Below are 22,996 nucleotides of genomic sequence, written 5' to 3' on the forward strand. Positions count from 1 at the left end.
TATTTCTAACTATATTGAAGGTGATGTAACTTATATCTTAGATGTTTCTCTGGCTTTTGGCATTATTTTCAATCTATTTTTAATCCATCTTTTGAAATTATAATTTTCAATATCATATTCAAATCTTTTGCCATTCGTATAATAAATACTGCAAGAATCTTATTCCGGCTTTGCAGTAGTAAAAAATAATTAACTGAACTTGATTGTACTAAAAAATATATAAAACTCAGCAGCGCGGCGATGCTACATAATGTTGTAGCATTGCTACGAATACGTAGAAGCTCTACGAGATTGTTGTAGCACTGCTACGAATATTTAGAAGAGCTATGAGATTGTTGTAGCACTGCTACGAATACGTAGAAGAGCTACGAGATTGTTGTAGCACTGCTACGAATATTTAGAAGAGCTATGAGATTGTTGTAGCACTGCTACGATTACGTAGAAGCTCTACGAGATTGTTGTAGCACTGCTACGAATATTTAGAAGAGCTATGAGATTGTTGTAGCACTGCTACGAATACGTAGAAGCTCTACGAGATTGTTGTAGCACTGCTACGAATATTTAGAAGAGCTATGAGATTGTTGTAGCACTGCTACGAATACGTAGGAGCTCTACGAGATTGTTGTAGCACTGCTACGAATATTTAGAAGAGCTATGAGATTGTTGTAGCACTGCTACGAATACGTAGAAGAGCTACGAGATTGTTGTAGCACTGCTACGAATATTTAGAAGAGCTATGAGATTGTTGTAGCACTGCTACGATTACGTAGAAGCTCTACGAGATTGTTGTAGCACTGCTACGAATATTTAGAAGAGCTATGAGATTGTTGTAGCACTGCTACGATTACGTAGAAGCTCTACGAGATTGTTGTAGCACTGCTACGAATATTTAGAAGAGCTATGAGATTGTTGTAGCACTGCTATGATTACGTAGAAGCTCTACGAGATTGTTGTAGCACTGCTACGAATATTTAGACGAGCTATGAGATTGTTGTAGCACTGCTACGATTACGTAGAAGCTCTACGAGATTGTTGTAGCACTGCTACGAATATTTAGAAGAGCTATGAGATTGTTGTAGCACTGCTACGGATACGTAGAAGCGATACAAGATTTTTGTAGCACTGTTACGAATACATACAAGCTCTACGAGATTACTTCAGGTGCTCGACAAAGAGAAATAGGCATATTTAAGGCAAGTTCTGAAAAAGTTTTGTTTTTTTTTTTTTTTATCTCCGAAACTTTTTTTTATTTTTATTATGACATTAATATTGTACTAATATAACCATTTTTTTACAGGTACGAAATAAATTGCAACAGTGAGGCAAAAGGTGGCATTCTCCAGTAAGAAGGTAAGGTTATAATTGTATATTATAAATGGTGAAGTTATAATCCTTAAAACTGCAAAGAAAATTGCATTCTATTTTTAATTTTGATTCAGAGGACGCTGTAAAGTGCAACATTAAAAAGAATTTATACGACGCGTTATACAACATGCCTTTTAAAGATTATCTCAATTAATGAGCATCAGTTTTATATTTCAAAAGTTACGTGTATAAAGAATTTTGTAATACGTGAGACTCGTTTATTTTTTGGAATATAAGCTTTGTGCTAAAGATATAAGAGTGAATTTTCTATATCAGAATTTCGCTTTGATTTGATGCATCGACTTCGCTCAGCCTTTTCGTGTAAAGAAAGTAAATCAAATTACGCAAACGTTTTGCACTTACATCCTATTTGCTCTGCACTTAGACAGGCTAAAAGGAATTCCTAGTTTGGATGTATTCCAGAGGATAAAGCGAGTCTGCCAAGCGAAAAAATCCATACTAATATTATAAATGCGAAAGTGTGTATGTCTCTTCACACCCATTGAACCGATTTTGCTGAAATTTATTATGAAGATACTTTGAGTCCCGGAAAAAACTAACTAACTCCGCTGGCTCAGCGACTCAAAGTGGATCTTGGCCTCCGAAATGAGCTTCCGCCATTGAACTCTGTCCTGCGCTACTTCCTGCCAGTTACTGACTTGAAGGTCACGCAGGTCAGCCTCAACAGCATCTCTCCAGCGATACCTGGGGCATCCAACAGGACGGCGGTCTTAAAAGGAGGCATTTCATCTATACCGGAACAAAGTACGGATCTCGTGAAATAAACGAATTTGGCGCAACGGCGTTGCTGTATCACGCTACAATGTAACAGTCAGTCTGATGCACTTTCGCATTTATAATATAAAGCTGCGTTTCCACCAGAGCTGAGCGTAGCTGTGTTGCGAGGAATGTGTTTTTGAGAACCAATAGCATCGCCGCGCTGAGCGATGTCATGGCAAAGTCATGTCAATGAAGCGATTCTATTGGTTCTCAAAAACACATTCCTCGCAACACAGCTCCGCTCGGCTCTGGTAGAAAGGCAGATTTAGTATGGATAAAATTGTTAATTAAGCGGGCCCCTAAACCATCAATTTTATAGTGCAATATCACACACAATATTTATTGAACAACTTATTTGACAATGAAACTGAAAGAGCGTTCAGTATTAACCTTAGACGGTCAATAATATTGCACAATACGTAATATTGCATAATAAAATTGATCGTCTAGGGGCCCGCTAATTTAATACAATCTTAGCTCACTATAACATAAAATAGTAAAGTTCAATTATGTTAGCAATCTGAACAATTCCGATAAGAGCAATAAACGCTCGCGAGTGTTCTGTGTTCGACACTAGCGAATCGAATCTAATCGACAACAATGTACAGGGTGTAACAAAGCATAGTGATAATACTTTAGTGTGTGTATGTGTCCCTTACATGTAGTTGACTTTGAAAGTGGCAGCGCTGAAAGAGCAACTTTTTAAGCTTTAACTTTTTTCTGACGTGGGAGAGCCATGCTTCGGCACGAATGGGCCGGCTCGACCGGAGAAATACCACGTCCTCACAGAAAACCGGCGTGAAACAGCGCTTGCGCTGTGTTTCGCCGAGTGAGTGAGTTTATCGGAGGCCCAATCCCCTACCCTATTCCCTTCCCTACCCTCCCCTATTCCCTTCCCTTCCCATCCCTACCCTCCCCTTACCTATTAACCTATTCCCTCTTAAAAGGCCGGTAACGCGCCTGCAGCTCTTCTGATGCTGCGAGTGTCCATGGGCGACGGAAGTTGCTTTCCATCAGGTGACCCGTTTGCTCGTTTGCCCCCTTATTTCATAAAAAAAAAAAAGGTTATGTATGGGCAAATTCATGATGCTGGGACGCTGGCCCATAAAAATTACAGAAAAAAATGTTGCTCTTTCAGCTACTTTCACAGTATGAAATCTATATCAAAGTCAATTTTACACCCTAAATACTTAATAGTTTTGGTTCATTCTGTGGATTGTACACTAATAGGTTTGTCCACACTGTGCCTTTTTTGTTCATCAAGGGCATACGTTATAGCGCAGTCAACATCGCACGTGAGGCATGCCCGTGACGCTATGACACTTTTCTTTCCAACGCAGGTGGACTTTGACGCATTTAATTATTGAATATGCCAAACTAAAGTTGAATAAAAAGATGATGACGAAAATTGAAGATGAAATTGCATAGCTATTGCTGGATAGTGTGATGTCACAGGCAGCCTGAAGCTTAAGAGTCAATACATTACAACGTGACGATGAAAGAAACGAAGGATGCGATGTTATATTATGCGCCATGCAAAATTAAAAAATACAATGTATAATAAATCTTCTTGTGTAATAATTTAATAAAACTAGAGATCGCCCAATGGTCGATATTTGACCTTAAATTTAATTGTATTCTTTTTTTGGATCCCCATTTAAACTATTGACTATTTAAGATTGAATAAAAAAAAAACAACAATTCATTTTAAATTTGACAACAGACATCAACAAAAGAGATTCTTATGTATAGGCTGACAGCCCTATACATATTATTGTATTGACATTGTAGTGTGTGTAAGATTTTATTTGTTAAAAAAATGTATGATGAAAGCATAATTTCAAAATAATATTAGCTCGATGCACTCCTTCACCATATAAACGATAACTGTGCAAAATTTCATGCACCTACGTTTCCGCATTTTTCATCAAAAGGGATCCATAGTTTTTCGCTTGCGTATTATTATAAATAATAATAAAAAGTTTAATTTTTAATCCATTAAAATATTAAGAATGCGAAATTGTGTCTATCTGTTACTTGTGGAGACTTTGAATCGGGATTAGACATAGGATACTCTTCAGCGCTGGCGCGGTAAAAGATATTTAGAGCAAAAGAGTTGAGGGCGTCATCTAGTGTCAAATAAATGATCGGCCAAGTGCGAGTTGGACTCGCGCACGAAGGGTTCCGTACCATTATAGAGCAAAATTATGCTAAAAGTGTTTGTACGGAAGTACTGCTTAATTTTAATATATTATAATAAAAATAGGTATCTATAACTAAATACTTTGAGAAAAATTCAAATACCTACCTGCTGCCATTATTGATTTGGCGAAAAAAAGGCCAAAAAAATCACGTTTGTTGTATTGGAGCTCCCCTTAAATATTAATTTAATTTTGTTTCTAGTATTTGTTGTTATAGCGGCAATAGATTTACATAATCTGTGAAACTTTCAACTCTCTAGCCATTACCGTTCTTGAGTTACAGCCTGGAGATAGACAGTCAGACATAAAGACAGACAGACAACAAAGTCTTAGTAATAGGGTCCCGTTTTTACCCTTTGGGTACAGAACCCTAAAAATTGAAGTTGCGTCACCTCATCACGTTGAAATATTAACTGACACTTATCTACTGACTACGTTAACTTTTGATTCTCCTAAAATGTTCTTCGCGGCAACATTTTGTCGAACAAGTTGAACAGTATTTCTATTAACTTCTAGCCTTCGTTGGCAATTATTGTACAATAGGGTGTAGGGCCAAAATCGCTTGTAACGGCCAAATAATTAGCGCGTGACCTCGGACAAAACATGACTCAATTCACAAACTATTAATTAAAAAAGCAATTTCTTAAATTGTTTTTTTATTGTTATGTGCTATAGCTATTCTGTCCTCATAATTGTAAATGCAGTATTTGCAAAATGGTGGTTTCGAGAAAAACGCGGTTTAAGGTTTTTTACGTTCTCTACAATTACTGAATTTATAAAGAAATTACATTTAATAAAGAGTGTGAAGAAATGTAATAACAAAACAAGGAACGACTGTTGTCATAAATAAGATAGGAAATGTAACACCAAGAAGTGAATATGTCGCAGCCAACTGGTTTAAATAGACGTTCAATCAAACAGCTAGCCTTTTGACTGAACAATGCCATTCAATCACACGGCTAGCTTTTTAATTGAATATTTAGCTCGCTCAAAACGTTCTACACTACAGCTGATTCAAAAGCCGCCATTTGGTTGAATTTGTTCAGCGCTAACCAACCTGGCGCTAGGTGCGTTTTGTTTACAATATAGCGTCAACAAACTCGTGTTTTGTGGTTGTATATAATATATTTTTCGTAAATATACGTCACAAGTATTATTTAAGAGATAGAAATTATGGGGGCACATACGAATGAATCAAAATTTAAACTAATATTCGAAAAGAAATTACGGGATTATGAAATGCATCACCAAGGTATTTATTGCAATTGTGTTCAAAATGAGTTAGAATAAAATTAATCTGCTTGTTATCATTATGCTTATATCATAATAGCACTAAACTAATGGTCACCTTAGTTAATTAATTTACCATGTAACCAGTTCGCTAAGCGTCATCTAGCTGTAGTGTTGAACGTAGCAGTCAACAAGTCGGCTAAACGACGAATAGCCGTGTGATTAAATGGCGTTGTTCAGTCAAAGGGTTTGATTGAATAACTTTTTTAACCAGTCGACTGCGACAAATATATAAGTAATATAGATGAATGATGTGAAATAGATGAAGAAGTGATATAAAATATATAGATAATAGGTATAATAACATAGATAGGCATGTTAATAATATAGGAAATGTATAAATCATGAATGTAAAAATTAATCATAATAAAAGATAATCATACATAATGTAACCAGGCAAAACCATGCAGTAATTGTCCTGTATAATGTACGGGGGAAATAAAAGAAAAAAACCTTGGTAAAGTGGTTAGCCGTATGCATCCGGACCCCTGGGCAAAGATATCTACAGAGTGGGGTACCTGAAGATGGAAGATACAACCGTGGCCGGCCTAGGAAAATATGGCGCGATGAGCTGGAGGCGTACCAGCCGGGCTGGCCAACGGTGGCGCTGAAGCGAGACAAGTGGAAGACCCTGGGGAAGGCCTTTTCCCAGCAGTGGGATAACATAGGCTAACAAAAAAAAGTGGTGAGGGTGATCCGATGTTATAATATTATAACGTAAAGGATTATCTCCAACAATTTTCGCACAATTTCTCGCTTTAGCATGTTCTAAAGATAACGTAATAACAAACATACAAAGTTGAAATAAGTTTACAAACTTAACCTAAATACTGAGTGTGACAGCTAGTAACTAGTGTTAAAGTTAAGCGCATGCGGTCGGACAGTGCCGCTAGACTTGGGGACAGATGTACGCTCCAGTACTTGCACTGTTGAAAATTTAACCAACCTAGCTGAAAGGAGCTTATATTTAGTGGATCGTTTCTATTTGCAAATGGGTTGACAGTGGACACCTTTATATTGCATGGTATCTTTTTTTTATGAAATAAGGGGGCAAACGAGCAAACGGGTCACCTGATGGAAAGCAACTTCCGACGCCCATGGACACTCGCAGCATCAGAAGAGCTGCAGGTGCATTGCCGGCCTTTTAAGAGGGAATAGGGAAGGGTAGGGATGGGAAGGGAAGGGAATAGGGGAGGATAGGTAAGGGAATTGGGCCTCCGGTAAACTCACTCACTTGTCGAAACACAGCGCAAGTGCTGTTTCACGCCTGTTTTCTGTGAGAACGTGGTAATTCTCCGGCCGAGCCGGTCCATTCGTGCCGAAGCATGGCTCTCCCACGTAAAGGTGATGACATAAAGTTCATAACATTGTGTATTAATGACCTCCTTTAAATAACTACTTATCATTTATCGTAAACTATTTTTGCAGTACGTATGTCGTAGAGTCGGACGAAACACTTGGTTATATAATATATATAGTAACAAGTCTTAAAAAATATATATAATAATAATATCTATGGACGCTTCACACCACGTCAGTCTGGCCCCGTGCCAGACAACGGAAATATATTTAATACTTTTATACCATACATATATTTAAGATTTTTATTATATCATACACATATTTAATAGGTACACACATCCAGACCCGGGAACATTGAAAACTTTTTGTTCCGTCGGCGGGATTCGAACCCGCGACCCCCGGCTTGAGCTACCAACGCGCTCACCACTGAGCCACAGAGGTCGTCATGGAAATAATAAAAGTAGGATTAATATACGATAATAATAAAACTTTGCATCTAAAAACACTCCAATCTAAGTTAATAAACTTGAAAATTATAATTGAAACTGAAATTAATATTATAGAGATAATCAACAACTTTTAAATCACAAGGCTTCGGAAACCACATCAAAGTAATCAGATTTAATTAGGAATGAAATATCATGTTTTATCCTTTTCCCTCATATAGACATTATATTTCTATTGCTTTCCCTCTGAATAACGAACCGAGGGTTCGTTTGGGTCTTATGATATTATTTATACAAAATATGACCCTTTCATGTTTGTCTAGTCCCATTTTGATTATAATAGACCACCAACCTACCACCAACTTATACATGAAATTGACATGAAGTAAACTGAACTAGATTTTTGACCGATGACGAGTTTTTGCTTCCAGATTCGCAAAACTAACTGAATATAATTAATGTTCTGATTGGGGCCGTTAGTCTTGACTACTTCTTACCAATAACGACTTAATAGACTAAACTAATCAATAATATTAAATTTACAAAATTATATTACCTCATCATGCTTAGTCTAGGATTGAAGATGTTGCCTGTTCATTCGCAAAATACCCACTTTAAAAACTATCCTGTCATTAGACTTTTGCTAGTAAAGAATGACGCTTTATGGTTTAAATCCTAAATTTCTAAACGAAAGTTACTTTGCTTGCTAAGATAGTCAAATTTATAATAGCTTTCCAAATATACACTTTTAATCACTCCTGTAACTATAATTATATTATGATCGTAGCCATATTTCAGGGTGGGATTTTCCTCTATGTTATATTATTTTTACCCTCCTAAGTCAACATAAGCTTTCCATTATTACCTTGAAGGCTTGAGGCATAACGTGATGGTATTTACGCTTGATGTAGGTATCTAAGGCGCAATTTATATACTTCCGGGCCTACGAATAATAAAAACTAAGGAAACGTAACTCACATACATAAACAGTTTTGAATTTGGTTCCTTTTCGCACACTTAAATATGGCAATAGCAAAAATTTACGAAATAAAGTCGTTGACATTAATTTTCACTTCTATATTTACACGAAATTGTGTACCGAATACATGCATAAAGTATGCATGTATTCGGGTCTCATTTTATAGACTTGCGGACCAAATTTTTGACACAGGTTAAGTATTTCCTTAGTTTTTATTACTCGTAGGTCTGGGCAAACGCGCGGTTTGACGGCCACACAGCAATTGGTATGTAACGATCTATTTCAGCTAGAGATCGCCCAATGGTCGAAATTCAACCTTAAATTTAATTATCTTCTTCTTTTGGCTCCCCGTTTAAAGTATTGACTATTTAAGATTAAATAAAAAAACAGCAATCCATTTTTAATTTGACAACAGACTTCAACCACAAAAGAGTATAATTCGTATGTACATTGTAGGCTTGTCATTAAAAAATTACGTAATGTTTTATTTATTAAACAGTCATACTTTTGCCATATATCCGTCAGCGTGATTTGGGTACATGTGAACTATACAATTAACCGTGATGGCATTGCTTTACAAGACTTGAATTCTCCCACATTTTATTATATTTTACCTACCTGATATTTAACTATACTCCTTAAAATTTCTTGAACTTTGTGAACTTTTCCTATCACTGAAGAACTGCAAAATTTGTTACCATCGGGATTTAAAGTATTTTAACCTAATTTCATTTAAAGTATAAAAAGAATACAGCAAGTTAAACCTGAAAATAATACAGACTTGCTTTTATGGTATTATTAGTGCCTTCACGTTGTTCCACAGTTCTATTGTTCACCGTAAAAAGCTAAAGTAAATTGTTACAAAAACCTTTTCAATATTAAAGCACTTGTCGCCGATTTCCTGTTTGTACCGTTATCTTGGAAATTCATGGCGGTACAGAATCTCCTGATTTATTTATCATTTTAATGTTTTTTGTCGTGAATCGTTATCGTTAATGGACGTTAATTTGTTGTTGAATTAAATTATTGTTGTTTGTTTTAAATTGTTCGCGGCTATGATTCTTCTTTTTAAATTGTTGTGTACGACAACTCTATAGTGAGGGCTAGCGATAACAATTATTATAGAAAGACCAATTTATAGTTCGAAACCTATTTATGAAATTATACAACAGCCGATTTTTGTATTACCTAAAAATTGTATGGACATACCATGCTAATAATAGTATGTGTTTCTCTGTTTATTCACTCTTAACGTCCAAACCGCTGAACCATTTTTTCTTACAATTTGATATGAAGATACTTTTAGCCCGGGAAAGGACATTATATTATGTATTATGATACTTTCAACCCGGAAAAATTAACGGTTCACGGACGATAAACGATTTTTGACGCAAATGAATTGCGGACATCTACGTAGTTATTATTAAATGTTAAATCAGTTTTGTACATTTTGTAGTAAAACAATATTAATTGTATGTCTTAAGCTAAAAAATGTTTTGATGTAAATATTCAATTTAATAATTTTATCTTCTACTAGCTGTCCCTAAACCTTCCCTAAACCTTCCCTGGACTTCTATAAATATTTTAAGACCCAATCCGTTCAGCTGTTTTCGAGTTTTAGCGCGACTAACACATTTGAAAATCCATTTTTATATAATTATATAGATGAAAAAAATTCTTTACGCTTTGATTTTTGTAATTTGAAACTCTGTAAAAAAACGTTAAAACATTTTAATCCGGCTAAAAATAAATTATCCTATCTGCGTAAAAGGTGTAGGACGAAGGGTCTAAAACACGTCAGTCGCCCTTTTAAAATTACGAAATCCCTTCCCTTTGACCCAAGTAAACCGAATTGATTTATTGACTGTTAAAACTTCTAATTCCGGGAAAATTTTCAGTGAAAATTGTCCAGAAGATATGGTGTTACAAAACAAAGTTTTAATACTTTAGGGTGTGTGTCCCTTATATAGAGTTCACTGTGAAAGTAGCAGCACTGAAAGAGTTTTTTTATTTGTTTGGACACCTCAGCGTGGCGTCATGAGCTTAGATTAGCTTAGATTAGAGAGACAGACTTAAAAAAGTCACTATTACAGCGCTGCTTCTTTTACAGTGAACTCTATACAATGAACGTACACACCATAAAGTATTAATTATTATCACTTTGGTTTGTTAGACCCTATAGAAAGTACAATATTGTATTACAAGTCGTTTATATAATAATATACACTATACTTGAAATCATTATACCTACTTACGAAAAATAAATTTAAACTACTTACGAAAAATACACACATATACATACAGTTTAATAAACATTCATAGTAAAAATTAAGTTTCTAGTTATTAAAAATTCCTCTGACACCTCATCTGTCAAAATTGGACTAGCTAGACATTAAGGGCCCCCGAGACGATAAAACGGTTTGATTCAAACCTTACGTGTTTGATGCAACCGTTTGATGTCGGTTTTTAAAACGGTTTGTCAAACGACACTGCGCAGTTTCATTCAATACGCGCTGTCGAGTACACGTCTTGTGATGTAGAAGATGCTCTAGATTCTAGAACGGGGATCGCGATTTTCTTATCTTATGTTTATAACGTTAATGACCTCCGTCAGAAGAGAAAAAAAAAAGAAAAAGACTGGTCCAAAGAATGGTATGGACTATGGACTAACATAATATCGTTTTACCCACGAACATCTACAGAAAGTGCTAGAAACTACAGCTTCTTTCTTTTTTTCTTCTTCATAATCCAGCACTAAACTAAGCCGGGTTTGTTCAAACCTTCAAACGCGCCGGAACACGATCAAACGGCGCGTCAAACACAACGAAAATATGAAATTTTATCAAACATGCTTCAAACACGTTTATGTTTGACAAACCGTTCAAACATGCTTTGTAAATGATCAAATCGGTTTGAGTCAAACCAAAATTTACGTGTTTGACTCAAACCGTTTGATCGTTTTCGGGGCCCTTTATGAGGTAACAAACATACCTTTTTTTTAATATCTATGGACGCTTCACACCACGTCAGTCTGGCCCCGTGCGTACTTGTGTTACAAATACCAGACAACGGAAATATATTTAATACTTTTATACTATACATAATTATATTTGAGATTTTTATTATAATATGATATACACATCCATGACCCAGGAACGTTGAAAAACTTTTTTTTCCGTCAGCGGGATTCGAACCCGCGACCCCCACCTTGAGTTGCCACACACTCTAACCATTGAGCCACGAAGGTCGTCAGTAATACACATACTACCAAAATCGCTCTTCCTTTTGGTCTCGTAGACGGGTAAAAACAGCTTTTTAAGGCTATTTTTAGTTAGCAGTGTAAAATACACAGGCAAAGCTTCAAAAAGAAAAAGTGTGATATTTGTAGATAAGAGTGGAATGAGGACCTGTCAACGAGATGGGGAGATAGGGCCTAAAAATATCGAAAGCGAGATATTACTTTGACGAATGAAATACTTAAAAATGTGGGTATAATTAACAGTTTCGAATTCGGAGTCGTTAATCAGAATGAGAATTAAGCAATATTATAATATGGCGACCTCTGTGGCTCAGTTGGTGGGCCGTTGGTAGCTCAAGCCGGGGGTCAGGGGTTCGGGTCATGGATGAGTATTAAATATGTGTATCATATAATAAAAAAAATAATTAATATATTATGTATAGGATAAAAGTATTAAATATATTTCCTGTCTGGTGTATATAGTCTGGTACCCGTAACACAAGTCCTTCAGGCGTCCATAGATAAATTATTATTATTATAATTTATAATATTATATTGTTGTATAATTCTTTTTTATATTCATCTAGATTTGTGTAAAAAATAAAATCTCATGAAATTCATCAAGTTAAAGTTATATTTAATTTCATCGGTAGTATACGCATTCCCGTTACTAAGGGCCTGTTTGACCACTTCCTGATAAGTGTCGAATAGGCTATCCAACACTTAACTTGACAGATGAAATATGGAGAATCTGTCAAAAAAATCTGTGAATAGCCTATTCGGCACTTTATCTGAAAGTGGTAAAACAGTCCCTAAACATTATTATTATTAAAGACGAGATACTGCGATTTTTTTTGCAAGAAAAACACTCATAAACCGTACATTTTGAATACTAAACAGAATCTATATGTAAAAATCGTAAACTATATCCGGTTTCTGCAGGAATTTTGAGGCCTTAATATGACCGTAACTAATATACTAACTTTGCTACATTACCTATCAGGGATAGTTTCATGTACGTTCTTTAAGTCCTTAGAAAGGACATAGGATACTTTTTATCCCGGAGAAATGTACGGCTCCCGTGCGATAAACGAGTTTTGGCGCAACGGAGTTGCGGGCGTCAACTAGTAAGAACTAACTCCGAAACGTTTCCTACAGGCATATATCAGGGGTAGTTTCATGTGCGTTTATCATCGGCCGCAAAGCCATAATTCACAATATTTGCTACCGGGCAAGTTTGCTAATTAATGAGGGTACAGTTCTTATACGTAATGGGAAACTGAATTACAATAATGGCCGCCATTTAATCAAATTAATTGAACTCTAATCCCGGAATTCCAGATGAAAGCTTCTATTATTGGGGCTGTACAAATCCTTGAATACAGGACGCGTATAGCTTTAAGATCGGCCGTATAGCTTAAGGGTATATTCAGACCGCAGCGCGACGAGGCGAGGCGAGGCGCGGCGCGGCATTATTGTATGGATTTGACAGATTTCAATTGCGTGAGACGTCTCGCGAATCTGTCAAATCCATATAAATTTAGAAATGCATCTACGCGTTGCGTTGCGGCCTGAATCAACCCTGAATTTATACTAATATATAACCGCCCGAACGCGCGGTTTAGCGACTACCCCGCGAGATGATAAGCAAAGTCGTACGCGAGTCCGACTCGCATTTGGACGATTTCATAAATTTACTATGGTATGAACTTAGTCTGTAAGAAAACATCTACCTAATTTCGGGTTCATTAAATAAACTTCTTCTATTCTATACTCGATAAACTAAATTCTAACTTTTTATATACAAGGTAAGTTTTATAGATAACGACGAACTCAAATTTATTTAATCAAATACTAAACGTCGCTGAATTCATAAAACTTCCGAAAAGAAAAGAAAGAATAAATCATTGTGAGTTGTAACAATTGAAACAAAGTAAATAATGAGTCCGGCCGGCAGGATGAGGGATGACCGAGCTCTTTATTATATTATACATGGCTTCAACTTTATTTTGAATTATTACGTTGCGTAATACTTCCTGCTACATTTTGCCATCGTTTAACGCAAAAAATATACCATCCTCATCACCTCGATGAGTGACAGTCCTCCACCGTGCGTTTTCCGCGTAGCTTTCTGCCGAGCACTGTAAAACTCTGGAACGAACTTTCGCCAGCCAAATTACCGGATCAATACGACCAGAAAACCTTCAAGAAGAAAGCGTATTCTTTCTTAAAAGATGGGCAACCCACCTGCAGCTCTCAAATCGCTCGCTAATCGCCAGTGTGATAAGGCCCTAACTAATAGGTGTTACGTGTACGTACTATTCTTTTGGCTATATACAAGGTGTAACAAAACTAAGTGATAGTACTTTAGGGGGTGTATGTGTTCTATGTAGAGCGTTCACTGTGAAAGTACCACCGCTGAAAGACCAAATGTTTTTTTCACTTTTGTATAGGGAAAGACGTGACGCTGGGGCGCTTGCCTATACCAAAGTGAAGAAAATTCATCTTTCAGTGCTGCTACTTTCACAGTGAACTCTCTACAAGGAACACGTACACACACTAAAGTATTATCACTTATTTTTGTTACACACTGTATAGAACACATTTATTCAGTATTATTAGAAAATTAATCTACAAAAGTATAAAATCAAAAGAAAACGATTTGTACTTAACGACCTCTTAATAAGTGAATTTGCATTGGAAACCTCAAGGAGGATTACGATTCTCCATTTAAAAGGATTTCCTATCGCCACTCAAGTTAAGTGGATCTTCGGGTAGTTTTATTTAATGTAATGTGACGTCATTGAACAGAGTGACGTCACAAAAAGGGTTTTATTGTTGAAAAGAATATTAGGCTAATGGATATAATATTATCTATCCTACTACTAATGTTATAAATACGAAAGATGTATCAGCTGTCTGTCTATAACCTCCTAACGCCCAAACCGTTGAACTGATTATTCTGAAAATTACTATGGATATATTTTGGGTCCCGGAAAAGGACAGGGATACTTTTTATCCTGGAAAAGTGTACGGTTCCCTTGCGATACACGAATTTTGGCGAAACGTAGTCGCGGTCTTGTAATAAGCTTAGTATTAGACCGATTTTGATCTTAGGTTAGAAAGTAGACCACGGAGACGGACATAGGCAATGATATTCTACTTAATACAGATCTGTTATGTTCATACTATTTTCCGGCTTAAATCTGTTCCGAACAATTTTCAAATTCTAAATTGGACTTTGACAGATAAGTGAAACAAAATATACGAAATGCCATTTACATAAAAGAGACAGACTAAATAAAAGACGACCCAATTGGGTCGTATTTGAGTCTTCACAACGCGCGCGGTTGTAACATATCTGCTTTGAGTTTTTTATTTAATATCATTAGACATTTTCCGGTAACTTGGTTGCGAAATAAATATTATATAATATGTCCATTACCTGCAGGCTGTTAGAATCACATAGCGAGTTAGATCAGAAACGATTTAGCGTATACTCTAATAAGAAACAAACATATTTTAGCGAAAAAATAGCACACGTTTTGTAGGCCACAGGGCCTACAGGAACCACCATAAAAGTTACTCCTAACAATTCGTCAACAGAAAGTTGTTATTTATTCAATGAAGTAAATAGAGCGGCCCAGTTTAATCGCGTTTAAGGCGTCAATTTCAATGCCGCTGTTGGAAAACTCTTTGTTTTGAAGAAGTACCGCGCTTCGAGCGGTTGCAAGTTAAAGACAGTTTTACCAATAGCACTCAATTTATAAGATTGCTAACCTGAATTTATACAAGAGATAAAACTGTAGTTTGTTATAACGTTCATATAAAATAGTTGAAAAGTTGTGAGAAAAAGTTTATGTTTGTACTTAATAGAAATATATTATTCAAGTAGATGTGTAGCTCCACCCGTGTAAAAGCAGCTTCCGGCGGTGATCGTACATTTTGTCGCAATATAAATGTAGCTTATGTCTTCCCTGAGGTTTATATTTTGTGAGAGCCGAATTTTATCAAAATCGGCCCTTCCGCTGCAACAATTTAAAAAAATCTCTATTTTAATAATAAATAATATTTAAAAGATCATAAAATAAAATGTCTATAAATTATTGTAATCTCACAATAAAGTTTACTTAAATATTTTGTTCGTTGGATATTGTGCTAATCTGCAAGTGATCGTGGCCTCTCGCAAAAATATCAAAATATTTAATCCACGAACAAAATAAACCCAAGCTGGTGAATGTGACCCTAAGAAATAATAATAATAATAATAATAATAATAATAATTTATCTTTATTTCAGACCAAATAGCCCATAATGTAGCCTAACACTTACAAAACAAAAAAATAAAAAATAACAACAGATGTGTTAGTAGCTTGGTTAGTATACAATAATAATAATTAAGAGTTAGTATTTGTTAGTAAATTACTTTAACCTATTTCTTATTACTACTGAGGTGTACACTTGTCCAGTATTTTTGAAACGGGCTGTCAATTTTTCCAGCCAACGTTCTGAGGATACTGTTGGTACTATTTCTAAGTCTTACCATTGTAGATGATGTTCTTTTACGAATTATGGCAAAGAAATCATCAATTCTAGCCTGTGCAAACATCGTGGATGCGCTACAATCCCGTGGCTTTCCCAGCAGTATCCTCAGCGCGTCATTGTACTGGATTCGGAGAGCGTTGTAAGCCCGCCGCGTAAACCTGATCCATAGACTGCACGTGTAAAACGATTGGCAGAAGCTTTTAAACAGGAGCAATTTTATGTCATTTGTACAGCGTGCAAATCTACGGGCCAGCATATTGCAGCGGACTGCCAACGCTCTCCTTTCCCTCTCCAAATCTTCATCATCCCGCAATTCGTCCGTCAGTATGTGACCGAGGTATTTAAACTTATACACTCTCGTAAGTGTTACCCCACACAGACTGACGGACGGAATGCTTGCAGGGGTTTTAGTACCGGCTTTACACAGCATGACGACACTTTTAGTGGCATTATACTTTAGTCCATAAGTCAGCGTGTACCTTTCACAAATTCCGACCAGTTTCCTCAGCGCAGCTACCGACGGGCTCAACAGAACCATGTTGTCTGCATAACTAATAAGCTATCAACTGAATCGTATGTGAGTTCAGTACATTATCCAAAGCTCATTTAGAAACCAAGGTCAACAGTAACCAATGAAAAGGCATAATGATAAGCCGGAACCGGAAGCGGACGCGCCATATTGTCCGCCATTTTAATTGCGATCCCATGAAACATTGCCAGGAACAAAAACGTACGTGCACGCGATTTTATTGCCTATCTGTATTCAAATAAAGCACACATTTGCATAAGCGTTTTATTTAGCAATAAACTAAGTTTAACTGCAAGATATGCGCCCGTAAATAATAATTGCTCGCATTTGTTGTCATAATATACGGACTTGTGTTAAACAGAGCTCACATGGTTGCAAGTTATCTTTTTATCGATTACGGTGGAGCCAATAGGAAAGTTTCTGATTTTTTTTTACTTGATGACTAGGCAATGATGGGAGGACGATGACAAGCATGACGGAAAAAAGCGCCATTGAAAAAAATTTAAAAGATTCTCAGACCTACCCCAGAATTACAAAAATATTTCGAGGAATAAGGTCACTGATCGTTTTTCTGTATATAAACGAAATAAATACCCATTAGTTACCTTAATTTGACCTTCAATCGCGTTAAATTAGCAATAAATTCGACCAACATTACGTTTCGAACTTTTGGTAAGCTTCTCGTATCAACTTTCCTAATTATTATGAGATGCATTTGACGAACCAGCCATTATAAATAAGATTGAAAGGAAATTTAAAACATACTGCAGAGGTCAATTGGCCGCGGATGATGACGTCAGAGCGAAGCTTTAAAAATTTATTGAGAAAAAACTAGCCAATGAATTTCAAAATTATTTCATTCATTTTCTTAAAATACCCTATTTTAACGAAAAAAAATATAAAAAGTACATGTGTTTTTTTTTTTGGACAATGCCCATTGAATTACAAAAAGTACTTATATTTTTATTCGAAATAGGTGTCATGTCGGAAAAATAACTACTGTAGGCGACGCACTACACCATAGGCCATAAGTTATGATAATTTATTAGAATTAGTTCTGTGTAAGAAACAGTGTTGACTGTTGAATGTATGGTCTATACTTAAGTTTAATAATAAGCTCTTTGTATTGGTTTTAAAATATTCCTAACACTTTGTGATTTGTATGCTTTCGTTAAATAAAGAATTAGGTGCTGAAAGAGCGTTCCCACAGGAAAAAGTTCCGGCCCTTAGCCCGACTCCCCGGGGGCCGGGACCCACACTCGCAACCTAGTCGCAACCAAAGCCGCACGCAAGTCGCACGCGAAGTGACACTCTACTTATAGAACGCTCCGACGCACCATAGTTTTTCTAACTCGTGGTTTTATTAAATTCCCTATAACTACGATGCCTACTATCGGTTCAGGAACCAGCCTGACGAGAAGAACCGGCGTAAGAAACTCGCACAGGGCCATCTTTTATCAAAAAGATGGAAAATTATTCGTTTGGAATAAAATAAACAAACATCACAATTGCTGAAAAAACAAAGTCATCCGAGTAAATAAGAGAAAAACCTCTATTATTCGTAGAGAAAAACATATAATATTATCACCTCCTTAACCAATATAAGTAAAGAAATATTTGTACAGAAATATTATATTATGCTCTCGTAAAGCCAATAAGGAGGTTATATTTTTGATGCTGTCACATCCTTATCACGTCTCGTCACGTGACGTCATTAGTCTGACGTCAGACACGTCATTATCGACTTTCGTTCGAGTTTTATGTCGCGATATCAAAGTTTATAGCTAAATAGGACTCAGTCGTCCACGAAAATGTTCAACAATACTTTTGTGCTTGCCTGTACGCTATTGTGTTTACTTCTAGTCTTATGCTAAGTAGGTACTCACATACGGTTTTGCTCGATCGAGCAATAACGTCGAGCAAAACCGCGGCTCGGGCTTTCGTCCACACATTCAGCATAGCTCGATAGTTTTATTCTAAATCCATAATATATAATATATAATATTGAAATATTAATATCAATCCGGCTCGATCCGGTTCCATCAATCCTTCGAGCGGCTCAATGCGAGCCTTCGACCTGTCAGTTTTGCGGTCCACACAGTAATTATTACTCGATTTGGAGTAAAACTATCGAGCAAAACCGTATCATGTGAGTATTTACGGCGGCCCGAACGCGCGGTTCGGCCGCAACACCGCGAGATCACAACTCACAAACAAATGTCATCTAACGATTTATTTAAATAGCGGTGCAGTCACGCTGTCATTTTGCTTGTGATCTCGCGGTGAAGCTATCAAAGCGCTCGTTCGCGCGGACGTATATCAAACAAGCCTTATATTATATATTATAACTCCCACACCGGTTTCGGTTGCGGTTGCCCGGTTCCATTGAAACTAGACCAGGAGTAATTTTATAGAGACCAAGTGTGTGCTCAGTACACAAGAGCACTCTCTATTCCTTTACTCTTAATAAGTGGAACGGAATACCGACACGAGTGGCGAGAGATCAGGCGCAGGACCGACTTTTTACATGCCCATCCGACGTATGGATCATCTTACTTGTCAGACAATCAGGTGATCAGCCTACATTGTCCTAATCAAACTTAACTGCCATAGTGTTTCAAACAGCTTAGACCCATTGGAATTATGCCGAGATGTAGCTTCACTCTGCATCCTCTATCGGTTGTATCACGGGGAGTGCTCTGAGGAATTGTTCGGAATCATACCACCTGCAACTTTTCGCTATCGTCCCACGCGAAAAACATACCATCCTCATCACCTTGATGATTCCAGAGTTTTACAGTGCGCGGCAGAAAGTTACGCGAAAAACGCACTGTGGAAGACTGCCACTCATCAAGGTGATGAGGATGGTATGTTTTTCGCGTAACTTTCTGCCGCGCACTGTAAAACTCTGGAATGAACTGTCACCAGCAGTATTTCCAGACCGATACGACCTGCAAACCTTCAAGAAACGAGCGTATTCCCTCTTAAAAGGCTGGCAACGCACCTGCAGCTCTTCTGATGTTGCGAGTGTCCATGGGCGACGGTAGTTGCTTACCATCAGGTGACCCGTTTGCTCGTTTGCCCCCTTATTTAATAATAAAAAAAAACTTGGAAATAACATGTTTCCAACGCGGGAATCGAACCCATGACCTCCGAGTCAAGAGCCACGCTCTAAACCACTGGACCACGGAGGCGTTATAATCGAGTCTTAGCCATTTTGTACCTGCTCGAACTTTAAAGAAATTACTTTATTTTAAACAAATATTTAGCCTTGAAGCTTCGAGGCCCGAGGGTTCGTAATTTTAAGTAGACATTTCTAAAGTCCTCATTACTTCTAACACTCAGTACCTACAATTAGTTTAAGTACCTCTTTATATCACTTAATTGGTAAATATTAATTGATAAACCTTAAAGTTTACGAACTGCAAACTGTTGTTATGAAATAATAGACTTAAAATAATACTGATTATTAGAAAATTACTTTTGCAGGATGACTTTTGTATTATTTTACACTTCTGTCTCTCCATAATACGAGAGCAAAATCAAGTACAATAATAGAAATATTTGATCGAAGACAATAATTAATTTAAATACTTACCTAAATTTATGTATATTAATTAGACTAATTATTATGTAAATCTTTAATCAAATACTATCTAGTGATACCAAAGTGTTTTTAGGGTAATAAATAATAATATTTCAAGAGAATTCTACTGACAGTCTCTTAATTTGTTGTTAGTTTTAGTTTGAACAATTTGCTTGGCTCGTTTGAAATTTGAGTGTCACAATTTGATCTCAATTGCTCTATCAATTTGTCACTAATTGACCCTAAAGTTTATTTAAGGGCCCTAAAACAAAACTATCCCAGTAAAGCCCTTTTAAGGACGACAAAGGAGGCACGAGGGCTCAGAAAGCGTCTCCCAGGAAAAGTTCTATAAATAATGAAAACAGGTGAACCAAGAATAGTCAGGGGTGAAGGTTTTAGCTAGTAAGGATAAGTCACTCCGAACACTGACGTTAAGTAAAATGGGCTACTATAAAAATTTTAAACGATAAGTAACTTTTTTTGAATTAAATTTCGCCCGTTTTAATATTTGTCAAATGAACACTGTTTTTAGGGATTAAAAGTAGCCTATTTGTGGTTCTAGGCTAACAAATTTCTGCTTCTTAAAACTAATTCAGATATTTGCGCGTAAAAATAAGAAACACACACATATTATACAGAAAAGGAGAATGGGCAATTTTGTATAGAGCGTGGGCTATCCGCGGCCAAGAACAATTCTAACATATATTTATATTTAACAGTTCTCCGATTGCAGTGGAGAAATGTCATCGCCAAATCATATTATTTCAAAGTGTATAAAATACACTTTTATTTTTCAATATAATATGCATAACTTAATAAGTATCTTAGCTAGTATTAAGAGCAAAAACGGGAAGGTAAGATGAAAGGTTTTTTAAGGGGGGGTGTTTATTAGTACTTACCCGTATTCAAGAATAGCACTTAATTCTGCTGCTGGTAACCTAAACCTAACCTAAACCTAAGGACCAACTATAGAACTTAGATAGGGCCTGTCCTTGTAACAGTAAAAAGCCAATGCTCAAGGATCTTATTAATAATGGAGTCAAGTCAGTTGCTTTTAATGTTATATCGTTAGTCTAAATAACGTAGTCTAAATGCCTTTTACATTTATAATAACGTTTGGTAGACATTTTGAAGTAACGTTTCGTGACGTCAGAATATAACAGCAGTGACACGTGTAGAGTATAAAACAAAGTTGCACACGTTTATTCTGTATGTCTTGTTTAAAACTACGCAGTACGCAATGAATTTGGATCCGATTTTTTGTAAATAAAGTTATTTGACAGGAAAGTTAACCGTGTTTGTATATTTTTCTAACATAAACAAAAATATATTCTATAAGTATTTATAAAAACTTCAAGGTTTTGTATTTTAGTGGTTTAACCCATCAATTCCCAATTCAAGCGGCAGCCGGCTGCCGCATAACTATTGAAAATCTATTGTGTCTGCGATACCCACGATGAAGGTGTGAAGCGTGAAGAAATAACAGACTTATAGATTTACGAGCTTTTGCCCGTGGCTTCGCTTGCGTTAAGCAGTATTATTACATACAAATTTTCATCCCCTATTTTAACGCTTTGGAGGTAGGATTGACTAAAATCCTTTCTTAGCGGATGCCTACGTCATATCATCTACCTGCATGCCAAATTTCAGCCCGATCGGTCAAGTGGTTTGGGCTGTGCGTTGATAGATCACCATGTTAGTCAAGTCACCTTTGAGTTTTATATATATAGAAAACAAACAGTAACACTTTCTAATTTACAATAAAATGCTGTAAATATATCTTATTCTGTCAAGTGCCAAATTTTTTGTTCTTAACCGACACAACGAAATAAAAAAAAAGGCTGTAACTTAATATTTTTTTTAGAATTGTAGCGTAGTATATTTGTGTTTTTTTAGCAAATTTTCTTATTTTGTGCCTTTCAAAAAAACTATACCCAATTTCGTAAAAAAAAGTTTTACAAATTCAGGTATAGTTTTTTGGGCCTTCTTTTATTTGTACTAATTAATTTTTTTGCTCAGCAATAGCATGGCGAGGCAATACTGTCTCAAATCTTGCCAATCTCCTTTTCACGTATGCATCTGCACTCCTCCAGCGTAAGCTATAGCTGTTAAGCTTGAGACCAAGCTGTTAACGCTCTCGAGCTAACGAAGCTGTATAAATGGAATATAAAATCAAAAGGCTTCGGGTTAAGGCACGTTGGAGGAGGCTTTGTTCGACTGAGAAAAGGATCGTGTAGGACTTAGCGACATATGAATTGTCTGCATGAAATGTACCAAACGAGCAGATAGGTTACCTAATGAAACCTATAGTAATCGTAAGCACTAATTGCAACACCAGAGGACACAATACATGTAAAATACTTTAGTTTTGTTATTGTTATTTATCGTTAATTTTTTCTTGCATCTTAAAAAAATAACTGAGTGTTCACCCCAGGTTCTGACTTATTCCATTATTTCCATCATGATTTTTGTGTGGTGGTGGTGTTTGCAGGTTCTTGCATGCGAGTGTACGCATAGGCAGTGTGGGAGGAGGGAGGTGTACGCATGCCTATGCGTACACTCACTTATTTACTTACAGGTTAAGGTTTATTTCGCGGAAGATTGCTAAAAATAATAACATACTAAATTTTAAGCTATGGATTTCCGCAAAGCGGCTGATTCTATTAACTATCTACAGTATGTACTGTCAGAGAAGTTGATTCAGCCGTCCGACAGATTACAATCCATCCAATTAA

The 22,996-nt window shown here is 36.4% G+C and overlaps 1 protein-coding gene across 1 annotated transcript in view; it reads left to right on the forward strand.

Moving 5' to 3' along the window:
- LOC121737326 (hemicentin-2-like) overlaps positions 1 to 22,996 on the forward strand; it is a 358,492-nt gene that overhangs the window by 54,361 nt on the left and 281,135 nt on the right. Inside the window, exon 2 of the mRNA XM_042128966.1 lies at positions 1,298 to 1,350. The gene's annotated coding sequence lies outside the window, so the exon portion shown is untranslated. The remainder of the gene's footprint in view (positions 1 to 1,297; positions 1,351 to 22,996) is intronic.

The sequence above is a fragment of the Aricia agestis genome, chromosome 20 (genome assembly GCF_905147365.1).
Source record: "Aricia agestis chromosome 20, ilAriAges1.1, whole genome shotgun sequence".
Taxonomy (NCBI): domain Eukaryota; kingdom Metazoa; phylum Arthropoda; class Insecta; order Lepidoptera; family Lycaenidae; genus Aricia; species Aricia agestis.